The sequence below is a fragment of the Agelaius phoeniceus genome, chromosome 5 (genome assembly GCF_051311805.1).
Source record: "Agelaius phoeniceus isolate bAgePho1 chromosome 5, bAgePho1.hap1, whole genome shotgun sequence".
Classification (NCBI taxonomy): Eukaryota; Metazoa; Chordata; class Aves; order Passeriformes; family Icteridae; genus Agelaius; species Agelaius phoeniceus.
The window spans coordinates 47,914,968-47,929,666 of NC_135269.1; the positions used below are offsets into that span (position 1 = coordinate 47,914,968).

Genomic DNA, 14,699 nt, shown 5'->3' on the forward strand with positions numbered 1-14,699 from the left:
GAGTTTCTTCCTTATTTGTAATGTAAATCTGCCTTGTTTCAGTTTCAAGCCATTGCCTCTTGACCTATCACTACATAACCCTTGTTAAAAGTCCCTCTTCAGCTTTGCTTCTTTATGAACAAACACACTTTATTATCTTAGGAAATGAAATATTTGATCCCTCTTTCTTTGGCTTTCACCATTTGGTTTAAATCACTAGGGTAAGGTGTTTTGCTTCTTGAACAGTATTGTCCAAAAGGTAATTAAAAAATAATTGTAGAAGATACCTATATATTTAGTGTGAGATCAAGTACAGAATCCTACTGAGTGTGAAGAGTTGTATTGAAGTTCTGCAGGTATGTCAGGCGGTTTCCAAAATTTGCAGGCAGCATCTGGATCCTGCATACATTCAAATTTCATAGAATTTATAGAATGATTTCATAGAATGATAACAAGATTGTCCAACTACCATTCAGCACTAGCACTGTAACCCCTTAACCACTAAACCACATCACCCAGTGCCAGACCCAAATGTCCCCCCAGGTATGAGGAGTCAAGAACCTCCCTGGGCAACTTACTCCAGTGCCTGACCATCCCAACAGCTGCCTGAAATGAGGCTGTGGCCACGTGGGGATCAGCCTCTTCACCCAGGCAAGCAGCAACAGGACTAGGGGAAGTTGCCTCAAGCTGCACCAGGAGAGGTTCAGGTTGGACATCAGGAGGAATTTTTTCATGCAAAGGCTGTCCAGGATTTGTAATGAGAAGGGAAATGATGAGGGACTCACCATCCCTGGAGGTGTTCAGGAAATGACCGGACATAGCACTTGGTGCTATGGTTTAGTTGTCACGGTGGTTTAGTTGGCACAGTAGTGTTTGGACAAAAGTTGGACATGGTGATCTTGGAGATCTCTTCTAACCTTAATAATGATTCTATGATATCCTTCTGGGAAATACTGCAAACTGTAATTTATTCTTATTCCTAATATTCTCTCTTTTAAATTCTTAATTTTTAAATTTTTAGGGACCTATCTTTTTTTTTTTTTTTTTTTATCCCATTCCCATGTTGCTTAGTTTATTTTAGAGACTTTGGGTAAGAAAGCTTTTAAAATGATTTTTGGAAATACATGACTTACAAGGGGATCTCCATTGTCCATGTTCTCAGTAACTTCTCAGAAAAACTGAGATAATCCAAAGCGTGTCTTCCATTTACATACTGGAATGTTAATTCCTAAACAACATGTCATTTATATTGACATGCACATAAACTTTATTGTAGTCTGTAGAAAGTTGTCTAGTGTGCACTCCATGTGTACTGATCTGGAGCTTTCTGGAGCTTCTCTAGATTTTTTAGGATTGATTTCATATTTGCCACCTTTGTTACATTTTAAGGCATTTTGAAGCAGGCATTTTTCTATTGTAAGTTCAGGAGTTTCATACTGAAGTCCCTTTAGAGTTGTTGATGGGATGGATACACTCCAGTCTAATAATAACCTGTTAGAGCTCAGTTTGTCTTTTTTTCTCATGGTCTCTAATTGCACTTCAGTTTAAGACAGATCCTCTCATGTATTTCTCTGAGGAGGACGTCTGGCCTAGTAACTTCTCCAGTCTTCTCTGGTGTGGATAAACCTCCAGGTTTTTAGTGGCTCCTGCTTTCTGCCAGCCTCAGCAGAAGCCCCTTGATGGGTGTCTGTGGGAGGCTCCTCACCAAGCCTGATTCTGACCCGAGCCTTAGCCATCTCCACTGAGTGTGCTGTGGGCTGGGGCTGCCCCCAGCTGCCCCTTGGGCTGCTCTTCTCCCTGGCCAAGGGCAGCAAGGTCCTGCTCTGACCATGGACAGCCCCCACAGCTTCTGGCCTTGCTCTTCTCCCTGGCCAAGGGCAGCAAGGTCCTGCTCTGACCATGGACAGCCCCCACACCTTCTGGCCTTGCTCTTCTCCCTGGCCAAGGGCAGCAAGGTCCTGCTCTGACCATGGACAGCCCCCACACCTTCTGGCCTCCAGCCTGTAGGGAGCTGCTGGTCCTGCAGGCCTCTGACCCTGGACTGTGTTTTATGTTTAAGCCTTCCGAAGATTACAATACTTTCTGTTTTCCTTACTTGGACACAACTTGAAGCTTTTACAAGAATGCTTTTTTTTCTTTCTAATAGCCTCCTTCATCCCACTTGTTCATGACAGCTCCCTTCTCTGGATTTTTTCAGTCTTTTTTGGTAGGTTGTATGCATTTCTTTTGAGCTTGCAAAAGGTGTCTTTAATCAGTCTCTGTGCCACCTGTAAAAATGTGACTTTTGCAGCCGATTCTTTTTTCTTCCTTATAACAAGCTTACTCATTTTTATTCAGTGACCCTCTTTGAAATGGTGGTAGAGTTTTTTTGGCTTTTGTTGCCCCTTCAAGGGCATACATTCTAATCTACATCAAAGCAGTTATTGACTGTGGCTAGAAATTTGAGTCATACCCCTATATGTGATGTGCTTGTTCAGGACAGGCAGAAATATCCAACAGCCTAATATTTATCTGCCCCACTTCTAGGGACATTTTTCAGTGTTATGAAGCTGTTCTGTTTCCCAGGTGTCTTTGGGGGTTTGGTCCAGAGCATGGCTTATATTTATAGCCTATGTCTTTCTTGATGTCATCTGCCTTGGCCAGTGCTGAAAGGGAGTCTCTGGGTTGTTGAACATGAATGGACTGTTGACTGCCAGATGGATCTGGTAACCATGAGCACTCATTCTCTAATGAGTAAAAAGAAACCAAAAAAGAATCCTTGAGCTTGCCCGTGGAGGGATAGAATGTAAGAAAATAAAGATAGTGCAGAAGGTAGTCTCACTCTTGAGGAGTTGCAGCTGTACTAATCACCAAAGATTAGGAACAGGTCTGCCCTTAAAAGGCCACAGCTGTGTCCAATGAGATGAGGAGTGCTACAAATGGGTGGGGTTAGGTGAGATGAGAGCTGGAGTTTGTTGGCTGAGTTGTGGAGAAGGAGTGAGAGCTGCGAGGAGAGGTCCATGAGAAATCGCTGAAGGTATGGGAGCTTTGCAATAAGATGGCAACACTTGCCCAGTAATCTGAAGTGGTCCATATCAAAACACAGCATAGCTGAAGACTTGCTGTGCCTGCAAGGAGGACTGGCCTATGTGTAAAAATTTTCCTTCTGCAGGCCAATTTAGCTCTGAATAAGAAATCAAGAAGCAATGATGGAGATGTGTGATTGGAATCTTCTGGAGAGACCTATCACTCAGCTCACCAGGCAGGGTCTCTGAGAAGAAATCAAGGACATAATTCTGTTCCAATTATGCTCTTTGTGAAAGACACAATTAATGAAGCCATGTAAAATTTTGGGTTTAGGACAGGGACCTCTGCAAGGATCCAGTCATCTTCCAGACATTTAGTTTGTGACAATTATCTGTAACTAACTGTGGTGCTCATATCAGTATTGAAGCAACTTCCTAAGCAATGTAAGCAGTTCTTAGCAGTTCTTGAGGTGCCCAAACTGAGGATGTGTTAGGGCTGTGGAAGCCTCAAGGAAGCTCTATGCTGATAAGGGGGTTACCTGCTGTTCAGCCAAAGAAGAAAACATACACTTTGAGTTGCTGCAAACAGTCAGTTAATGGAGATGACAGCAATTGGTGAGACAATTTATGTCTTTATTTTTATAGTGACATTTTTGTAAGGAGATTGAAGCTGCACAGGCGGATTATCTTGGAACTTTTTGTTTGCTTGTTTCGTGGGGTTTTTTTGGTTTTTTTTTTTTTCACCTCTTCATTTTTTTTCTGCACAGTTTGGCTTATTTATCATAATGTTTTGTCTGTTTTCTTGTGGTCTTTAGGAGCTCAAGGAGTGTGTGTGTGTGTTAGGTTTCCTGTTCTGTGTTGTTTGTAGGTGTGGGCTTCACACAGTTTATTGTTTCTTTTTCTCCCTGAAAGTTGTAACTCTTTAATTATCTATGTTTGTTGTTGGTTTTGTTGAATTTTCAATATATTTATTTAGACAAGATTTTTGTTGGTGGGAAAGAAACAGGAGGATCTAGACTTCCACATGTAGATCCAGAATGATGGTATCATTGGAATAAACTGCTAAATGGCAGAACAACTAGAAAGTTGGGATTTAGGGATGGATGGATGCAAGCTCAGGCAGAAAAGAGGGGTGAGGGTTGCCCTTTATGTGTAGGAACAGTTGGAATGTATGGGACTTGTGTGAAGGTTTTGATTCAATAGAAGGGAAAAGATTTTCAGTCGAAAGATGATTATGCGATGGAAATGGTTGCCTAGGGAAGGAATCACCTTTCTTGAAAGTTTGGAGATGCATCTGTGTAATGTACAAAGTGACCCAGTCTGAATTCAGATGCTTTATGCAGCCGTGACTCGTCAACCACTCTGTGAGTGGGAGAGTCTGTGATATGGTGCATCATGGCAGGAGGGTCAGGTGATTTCAACATTGTCTTTGCAGGTCATAAATCTATACATATGTCTCCTTAAAGGAACAAACTATATATGTTAGACAACTCAGGATGATCACCCTATATGTGCACTTTTGAGATACTACTTTCTAAAGCTGTTCTACATTCCTATCTGATAGCATTTCTGAATCCCTTCCAATCACATCACAGGAGAAAAAGGGAGAAACACATCTTAATTCTGTAAGTAATTCACAAGACTGCAGTGCCATTGTGTTAGTGGTATTGTAGAACAAACTATTTAGGAATAGTTAATTGCTTTCATATTTTTGTTTATATTCTTGTCCCCCAATTAGTGTGGACTGTTGCAGTTTCTTATAATAAGAAAATTCAACAAATGGAAATTGGCTTTTCTCTGAGTTGTCTTAGAATAAATTATATGCTTTCAGAGGAAAGACAGACATGCCTGAGGATAAAGTAAGGTATGGTATCTGTGCACACTGGATAGAAATCTCTATAAATATGATATTGGTATCATGCATACTTAAAAGATTAGTGTCAACACAGGTTATCTATCATGTAGGGGCAAGTCAAGCAAGTTAGACCTGCCTCAGGGATGGTTTAGCCTATATATCCAACTACTCAGACAATGTTGCTGTGGCTATTTTGGAAGAAAAGACTGAGGGATTATTTTTCCATCACTCCAGGCTTCCCATTCATTGGTATTGGCTCCATTTCCTCCATTGGGCTTTGATGGGTACAGGTGATTGGTGTCCTGTTAGTCTTATTAGGATAAGTAAGACCCAAGTGGAGCAACATCTCCCCCAGCCCTCTTCCCCAAGAGGAGTTTTATGCAACCTGTGCATCAGTTGCACAGTGGATAGAACACACTGGAAGTAGATGATGATTTAGTCCATGTGGACATTTTTCTGTCACCGGGCAATTTCCAGGGCATTTAATATTAGATTTTTAATTATTTTTTGTAAATTTTATTAATATACTTGGTTTACTTCTTTGCACAGCTACATGTTTTATGGATTAATGGTGTATGGGTGTTTTGTATAGGAAATTCCATGTTGTAAAAGTTCAAGAATAATTTTTGTGATATAGAATATAATGTGAAGTACATAGCATTGAAAAATTTGGAAAATACATAGTTGGGGAAGCTTGACAGCTCAAGAATCATATAGGAATTGATTTATTTCTCTATGCCACATGAAAAAATATATGCTTCTCCCAGCTCCACAGAACTTTTACTTGGACCCACTGATAATGTAAGCCAGCCTTCATTTGTCTAAGTAGTAATGTAAAATAGTATGTAAAAATTAGCTGATGAGATCATGGTAGTATGAAGGTCTTTTCATTGGTTCATTTAACTTTGGACTGATTATAAACATAGCTACTAATTAATTTTGTGTGTTCTTGTTAATTATAATGACATTCAGTAGTGCTCATCTGGTTATGAGCTTCTGAGTATCTTTCTATCACAGAAATGTGAATTCCTGGAATCAGGACAAAAGGAGGTGTCTCTTTACTATTTGCAGTTCTGCAGTTTATATAATATTCTTCAAAAAATGTATTTTTTGTAGTTTAAATTAATGTGTTGAAGTAGTTTAAATATAATTAAAATACACAGTCTGCTAGGTAAATTTACATGTTTTCATACTTTTAGAAGCTATACATTATAGATTGTAAGTGATGTATTTTCAAATAAATTTCAGGACCCATTGATGTAGTGCAATTTAAGACTTGTTCAGGAGTCCTACTATGTATTAAGAGTTTTTTTAAATTGTGTGAGTCCTATATGATAGATAGTTGGAAGCTAAGGATACCAGTGAATGAATGTTTATGTCTTTAAAATACTAAACAGTCTCTTCAGCAAGTCATTTTTGCTTTAGTGAAACTAGTGGTGATTTCAGCTCAATTGATCTGATTGAAAAAAAGCATACCTAATAATGACAATAGATAGCCGTCAAACAGGTTCTAAAATTTTCTTGCATGCTTTGGTGAGTAGTGCTTCATCAGAATATTTTATACAGATACCCATTTCAATGCAGTTTGAACCATTTTTACTCTAGAAGAAATCTGAACAAGCAGGTCTTACCTGAAATAGTGACACATCATGGCAACTTGATCTATCAAACAGGAGACCTGCTTAAGTGCTGTAGTGCACTTTTGGTGGGATTATTTACATCTTAAAAAATACCAAAGACCACCATTAAGGCAGGATAAAGAATAAAACCATGTTGTCTCAAATCAAAATATTATCTTGGAGGCAGTGTACAAACATATAAAAGGTAAACTTATCCTAATGATTTGTGATCTAAATGTGGAATAAGCTAAGAGGTGATGGCAGCAAGTAAATGAATGAGTTAAAGAAATAGCTTGCAGCACATGGGTGTTGTATTTATTTAAATCAAGTTTCTAAGTCTTCATCCAGGAATGAATTTGACTTTCATTTTAATTAAGTATTCTAGGGATTTCTGACACAACTATGACAATTAACATTCTGTCAGGATGCTTTTAAAGCTTCGATTAACAAGGTGTGTGAATTTGTGAATTTTTAAGGCTCAGATGGAATTGTTAGATGTTGGAGAACGGGAAGATATCTCCGTAAGCCCTGTCAGTAGGGGATAGATAAACAATTAAAGCTCTACCTGCTGGGGCCCAAGGGATGGAATCTTCTAGCTCAGGTGGAAGGTAGAGAAATGTTAGTGTTAGACTGGAATAACTGGAATGATTCAGATCCAGGTTTTAGGATGCTAACAAAAATCAAAACAAATCAAAATTTATAACGGAAGTAATATTATTTTTTAGGAGTCTTCTGCCTTTGTCAGGTAAACCACACTGAAGTGTGGCATAAATGACACAAGTCAATAAATAAGATTCTAAAGATGAAAATTTGCATAGTTAAAAAGAGAATTGGTAGGCAAGACCTGATATCTGTCTGTGACCTGTCACACCTACTTTGTGCCATCCTCACCAATTTAAATATTTCTTATTGATTTCTGAAGAAGTATAGAAATCCAGAAATAGACCAAATAAAATTAAATTGAGATTAATAATTGTAGTTTTTTTCATATTAAGACTAATTACCAAAAATACTACAATGAAAAATTTCTTCTGAAAAGGCTTTATCTCAACAAAATGGGTCATATTTTGGTACAGGATTTCATGTATAATAACTGACTTTCCTGGCTTTATTTCTGAGATGAAGCACTATGTGATGTTTGATATACTCCAAGCTAAGAGAACTGATAATTTGAAAGTATTTCGGTGTAATGGAGTATAGGGAAAAAAAAGAAATACAGAATATTTGCATTTGAGGCTTGCATATTGTCTGTCAACAAGATGTAATGTTGAAGAAGTAACTGTAATGTATATTTAGGTCTAGAATTCAGGTGCACAAGAAACTTCAAAGACAGAGGCATAGCTATTTAGAGGCAAAACTGCAGCCTTTTAATGGGAAATAGGTCAGTGAGATGAATGCTTTTCACTTGGTTGGTTGGACATTTACATTGTGGATCCACGGTGACCACGTGACCATCAAGCAACGTTTCATTGACACATATTTTACTTTTCAAAAACTTTTAAGAATTGCCACCCACCTTCACTGCCTCATATTTGCCTTAGGTTTCTTACCTGTTTTTTAACATTTTCTTCTCTTTTTTGCTTTGTATTAAGCTCATAAGATATCCTTCTCATTTCCCAGTGCTGTCCTACTGTGCAGGGGTTTCATGTAGTGTTTATTTCTCCAGCCTGTCATTCTTTGCTCTCCCTTCTTCACTTGCTCTACTACAGAGGCTGCCAGGTAGCTTTCAGTTTTCTAGGAACTTCGACCTTCCCAGCAGGTTTTGTTACACTCTACAAACAAAGGAAGCAGTTAGAACTGCAGCTCTTTTAAATGTCCAAACATCTTGTAACAAAGTGTGTATTAATAATGCCAGTTGGAACACAGATTTTTTTTTTTCTTAAACTGTGGGAAAGAAGTCTTTTCTTTAAAAAATTTTACATTCATTTTACTCTTCAGCCTGCTTCTGTCTGACCTTGTCAGCAAGAGAGAATTGCCAAGAGGCACCATCGAGAGGCTGGTAGGATCTACTTCAGAGATAGCAGAGTTTCAGGCATTGAGTCCGTGTCTGTATTAGTAAACTAAACAATGCCTGAAAATATTTCCATGTCTCTGCCACAGTGAATGTCTTTGCAAACTAACATTGTTCCAGAAAATTCCCAGACATTTATTTGACCACCTCCATTAGACAATTTTTATGGAGCCCTTCTGTTTCAGAATATATGTGACTATGCTACATAGGTGTAGGATTATTCTACATCCTGCATAGATGGAAGATTATCTGTGCCAGTTGATTTCAGGAAAGAGAAATGTGCTGAGGCATAGGTGTAATATAAATGTTCTACAGACCTGCGTGTTCTTTATTTCTTCTGCCTTGTCCAACCTTCTCTCTTCATTGCAGTCTTCCAGTCTCAGCTTCAAAGCTGGTTGGTTTTTTTTTTTTTCCCTTTTTGCTTGTCCTTTTGTCCTTCCTAGCACACATACAGATTTAAATTTTATTGGCATGCTGTCTCCCAGCTTCTGTCCCTTCCTTCAGATGACCCTGTGGACTTACTGGTAGTGATATTGTGTGCAGTTCTCTGCCTGAAACAAACTACTTCAGGGAAGCCTTTGTTTTGTTTGCCCTTGGTTACTACAATAATAAAAATAGAATAAAAACACAGGACTAGAATTTGAGTAATGCCTTAGCTGTCTGCTGCATGGAAGAAACTTGGTGAACAATTATATTTCTTTGTGGACTACATTTAATCTTATTACTTGTTAAGAGAACAAATTAGAGGGAATGATTAAGCCAGATTCTATGTTGGTTTTATTAAGTGATTCTAAATAGCTGTAAACATTTCTCTCTGTTTTGTCAGGATTGTGGCACTAGAATTGATCTTGGACATCACTTCAGTTCAAGGTTGAAGTTAAAAGATCTTTTTGAGGCTTAGAAGAAGCAGGTGAGTACAAATCAATCATCACAAGTCAAAGAGAATTTTTTTTTGCAACTTCCTTTTGTCCCAGAATTGCAGTTCTTGCTTACCAATCCAAATTCAACTAGGTGGTGTCTGCCTTCCCTGATTCATTGAAATGTATGACTGCTTGTATTGGGACTAGATAGCAGACAATATCTGATTCATTTAGCATTTCCCTACATACCTTTTCATGAAAACAGGTGAAACCATGGTTCAGTCACCAAGGTCTCTGGAACTCTGGAGTTTACTTACACTGTACAGTTTCATTACATCAGCTGTATTAGGAGCATGATAATTAGGCTAATTTGTTTTGAAAACTGTTTTAGACTGTATCTCTTGTGAAAAATCAAGTTTTAAAAGGCAAATACATTATAATAAATAGTGAAGAATTCCTGAGTTTGGATATTCCTTGTTTCTTGAAACTAGGAGGATCTTTATTCCTTTGGTAACCAGGAATGCCATGATGTCAAGGACATAGGATCAAGCCTTATTTCAGCTGCTGTGTGTGTTTACAGGCTGAACCTGCCTGGGACAGCACATTGTCAGTGGGTTCAGTGCCACTGGAGCCTTGGCATGCCTGCACTGAATACCTTGCTTTGCTCCAGACCTTCACAGCTGTCTTCAGTGCATCGTGTAGAAGTGGTTATCAGGTCTTTTTCACTTAGACTGGAAAAGGAGATCCTGAAGAAGTTAGTGTAAGATGAGAGCTTAGCAAGGCAGTCACATTTATTTTGGGGTTTTCATTATTGTTATTGCAACAAAAAAAAAAAGTTGAGTGTTGCAGTTGTTGATATTCTACATTTCCTACCGAGGTATAAATTTTTTTTGAGAATATTCCCAGAAGTTTTCAAATCCGAAGTTTTTAGGCAATATTTTAACATATAAATTGCAAAATATGGTCAATTTGGCCTGATACTACATTTTTATGATACAGATGTCAACAGGGTACAACAAACTTGCCAAAATAGTAACCAGACCAAATTCTTCTGCGTACACCAGGAATTAGAAACAAATATGTAAATACAAATAATGTCATGTGTACCAACTGCTAAAGTATTACTAGATACTCTGATATACCCATATACTCCATAATATTGGTATATCCATCTTAATGTATTGATGCCTCTGGAAGGAAAGAAAATACAGCTGTTCCACAGGAGTTAATGATTATGACAGTAATTAGTCCTGAAACTATGTTTATAACAAGTTTTTTTGAAGTTTTACCCTCTCTGAGGAAGAACAGCCCTTTTTGACCTAGTTCAAAGTAGGGTAAAAGAAGGCTGTTCTGGTGTGTGTTTCACTGTGACTATCTTCACTGGGTAATAAGAAAGGAAAATTCCTTTATTCTGATTTAACTTCACCTTTTTCTAAGGAGTTAAGGCACTGGCTGGAAGGCTACAGTATGAATATGGTGAAGCCAGGAAAAGAAGAAAGGTTAGGTGTAGCAGTGTTGTAAGTCAAAGGATATACAGCATTATACAGGGAAACTGTAGATATTACTGCTATCATGTGCAAACCTTTACATGACTGTATGTTAGTATGTAGTAATATATTTATTTGCAAAACAGTGGGGTTTTCTTCATTATTCAGTAGAAAAAAAAGTGAGAAATATCAGATTCTTTGCTTTCTATGTAGCAATGGAAATATGGCTGGATTTCTGTGACATATTTATTTGTACTTGCCTAAATGGTGTAACTTGTATGTAGTTATGTTAGATAGTTTTTTGATAGTGTCAGTATTTTAGAAAACTGATAGAAGCTGGAGTTTGGTAGAAACTGTAGTTGAAATCTGTTGAGTCAGCAAGAGTGTTTTTGTTTTTAAAGGATATTTTCTCTGGAAGTTTACTATGTTCTGACAAATAATGGGCAAAATGCAGTGTAACTGAGTTGTGCAACTCTGGTATTTTGGCAGTATAATTTTATTGAATTCCAGTATGTCTGAAACTTAAAGCATATGAAAGAAAGTAACTGCTGTTCTGCTTCCCCCATTATTTTCTTCCATAATTTTAATATTCTATAAAAATGCTTTCTGTAAAGGAAGCCAAAATCTTTTTGGCCTTTTTAGTATTGGTCTCTACTTCTTGCAGTCCGTGAAAGTGGAGAAGGAATGTTTTTGCAGTCAATGAGGAAACAGTAATGAATTCTGAATGCTCGTTCTTCAGTATGGTATTTAGAATCAATAGTTTTTTTATGGCAGGATATGGTGTCTTTGAAATGATTGAAAACTGAGATTCAGTTATAAATGTAGTGATAGATATGCATAAAAATAAAATTGCAATTATGAGTACATTTTTAATCAACAGGGCGAAGAAAATCTGGTTTTTAATCACTTAACTCTATAGGAGTAAGTTTTAGAAAAACTGAGACAGTGCTCAGAGAAATGTGAAAGCAAAGAAAACGTGTTCTATTTTCTGACTGATGACTCAAATAGACAGTATTGAGACTGTTAGTGATGCATTTACATCTATGTTTTCTGAGTTACTTAGGCTTTGAAAAAAGCTAAATAAGTGCTGGTATTAATGATTATTAAATTGAGCTAGCTCTTCTGTGTTGTCAGTTTGGAGAAGAGGTGGCATTGTGCTCATTCCAGTTTATTTCTGGTACTACAGGAAACAAAAACTTGAAACATCACATCTCATGTACATGTATATGCATGCATTTGGATACTATGAAATGTTTAGTCTATATGCATATGTTTATTTTGTAGAGGGCAAAGATAATTATACTGTTAGATTAGTACAGAAGACTATCTCATGAAGGTATCTAAGGACTCATTGCTGGTGACCATGTTGGTGACCAACATGTGAGAGATATGATGTTTTCCACTGCCTGCATAATGGACTGGCATGAACTTTGTTCACAAGGAAATCTAAACCTTTCACACGTCTGCTCAGAAGGCAAAGGAGTTTTAATACTTGTGTAAGTGAATGAAAGGAGGGTATACAGCATAAGGCTGGAAGAGAAGGATGGTATCTGCTTTGCAAGAAGTAATTAGATGGGGTTTGATGGGCTTTGTCTTTAATATGGTTTCTAACAGGAAGCATCTGAAACATAAACAGTATTTTATGCTTTAATTGAATTGTATTAGAGCAGTGACCCTATTTATTTTAGAATTTTGAATTATCTTTCCAGGGTGATTGAGTAGCTATAAATTGGTGATTGGGGGGAACCTGAAGTCAACTTTTGTCAAAAAGTAGTGCACATTGATAGAATTGAATTTGACCTGGAAATATGAGGCAGTAAGTTTTTACTATGATTATACATAATGTCAAACTATGGATTTAAACTGGCCAGCTTTTCAATTCAACTAAACAATAAGTACAGTCTTAATGGTCTGATTTGCTGGGAAGAACACTGTTGAAATAGTCTTGTTTTTCACAGCCCATATAAAACATGAACTTGCATCAGTTATTACAAAGTTTGTGCTTTGGGAGGTATTTTTGTGGCATCTAGGAGTGATACTCCACATTTGTTGGAATTATTTGTTAATGATGCTGTCTTGAAAAAGGAGTTATTGCTTAAATACATTGACTGTTCTGTGGTTTCTAGCACAGAAATTTTTAAGGGAAAGATACTTGAAACCTGATGTGTTTTTTCAGCTGTATGAAATGAGGAGAAAATGGTGTGCATCTTAATTTTATGTTTCTTTTTCCTATGTGACATGAATGGGAGAGGTGAGAACTCTTAATTTTTAACTGAACTGAATTCAGGTTTCTAAATGTGGCCTGCTTGAGAACAGAGGACCATTACTGTAGTTGTCATGTAAAATGAAGTTGGAGTCTGAATCTCCTTTTTAGCTGTCAGCTTTATTAAGGAGCTACTGGTGTGTTGAACTAGGCACACACATTATATAAGCCGTGTGTGGTGGTGTCTGGGGGGAATTTTCTCTCTCTCCACTGCTGCTTTATTAGGTCCTGCTCACTCACTCTGTGTTGCCCTGCCTGACTGCAGCTTTCTGGCTGCAGCTCACAGCACTGGAGGTCTAATGTAGATTGACGCCTTTGCCAGAGGACTGATTGAAACTTGTGTCTCAGAGTTGCTAATGCTCACTCAACCATTTTATTGAAGATAAAGTAAATAAAATAGATTGCCATATGAGAATTCTCTGAAATCAAATGGAATAATTTGACAGGTTTAAGCCCATGAAAAAGCCTGAGCATTGAAACAGATGGGAATACTTTTTATGCACAATATACCAGGAAAAGGTGTCTACTGGCCTGCTGTTACACTGTTAATGGCTTTTACCAAAATTATAATTGTTGAAAATATCATTTCCATTGGTGTCTAAATTGTTACTTCTCTAAAACAGAGAGATTATTTTTAATATAAAAGTAATGGATATACTGATTTTAGTTTCGTATTGCTTCTGATAATTTGAATGGTGATAGATAACCAGTCTCTTAATGTAATTTAATAAGAGTGAGTTTAATATTTGAGAAAATGATTACTAAAAATCTATAAAGTAACAACCTATTCTGCATTTCACAGAATTACTAAGTGATGTAATTTTGAATATTACACATAAAGTTGCTAAAAAAAGCCCAAACATTTCTAAAAGTATAGCAATACAATACACAAGAACTATGAGGTGCTAAAGTTATTGTGACAAACTGCTCAGCATAATGGTCAACAAGTCCCAAATATTCTTCTCAACATTTTTATTTTATAAAGAATTTCTGTGCATGAGCATTGTAGTATGTCTCTGCTATTTTCAGAAAGAAGACAATACATAATAATATGTGTCTCAAGACACAATAGATGACATATAACTCTATTTTTATCTGGATGAAAATGAGTATTGGTCTTTTTAGTCACACCAATGGGCTCCTTCTTACTAGTTGGGCCATTTCTTCCAGAAAGCAAGACACACCTGTGTTTTAGTTTAGTATAATAAGTTATGTCAAACTCAGAGTTAATAAAGGAAATAAATACAAAAGAAGTTAAAAAAATATCAGCAAAGTTGGCAGATGCAGCCTTGGTTTACCACTTGAAAACACAGTCATTTAAATATCCAATACTAATTTTTCTTTTTTCTTTATGTTTAAACAAAATCTGTTCTTTTTTGGAGTGGAGAGGAGAGAGATGTTCTGAATCAATTTTATTTCATTTTTTAAATTGAAGAAATGGATTGTAAAAGATTGTGCTATTTGTACTTTTGGGTGGGATACTAGAGAGATTTCATGAATATTGGGTAAGGAATAAATGTTGAATGAGCTATTTGAAAATGTCCTGCAGGGGTGAGTTGACAGACCAGGAAAACATAGTAAGGGTAGATTTCCAGGTTAAATGTTAGCCAGAATACACAG

At 37.0% G+C, this 14,699-nt stretch overlaps 1 protein-coding gene across 7 annotated transcripts in view; it reads left to right on the plus strand.

Annotated features, from left to right (window-relative positions):
* Nucleotides 1–14,699, plus strand: part of FOXP2 (forkhead box P2) — a 405,984-nt gene that overhangs the window by 110,630 nt on the left and 280,655 nt on the right. For all 7 annotated transcript variants that reach the window (XM_077178958.1, XM_077178957.1, XM_077178959.1 and 4 more), the window contains exon 3: nt 9,296–9,379. The gene's annotated coding sequence lies outside the window, so the exon portion shown is untranslated. The remainder of the gene's footprint in view (nt 1–9,295; nt 9,380–14,699) is intronic.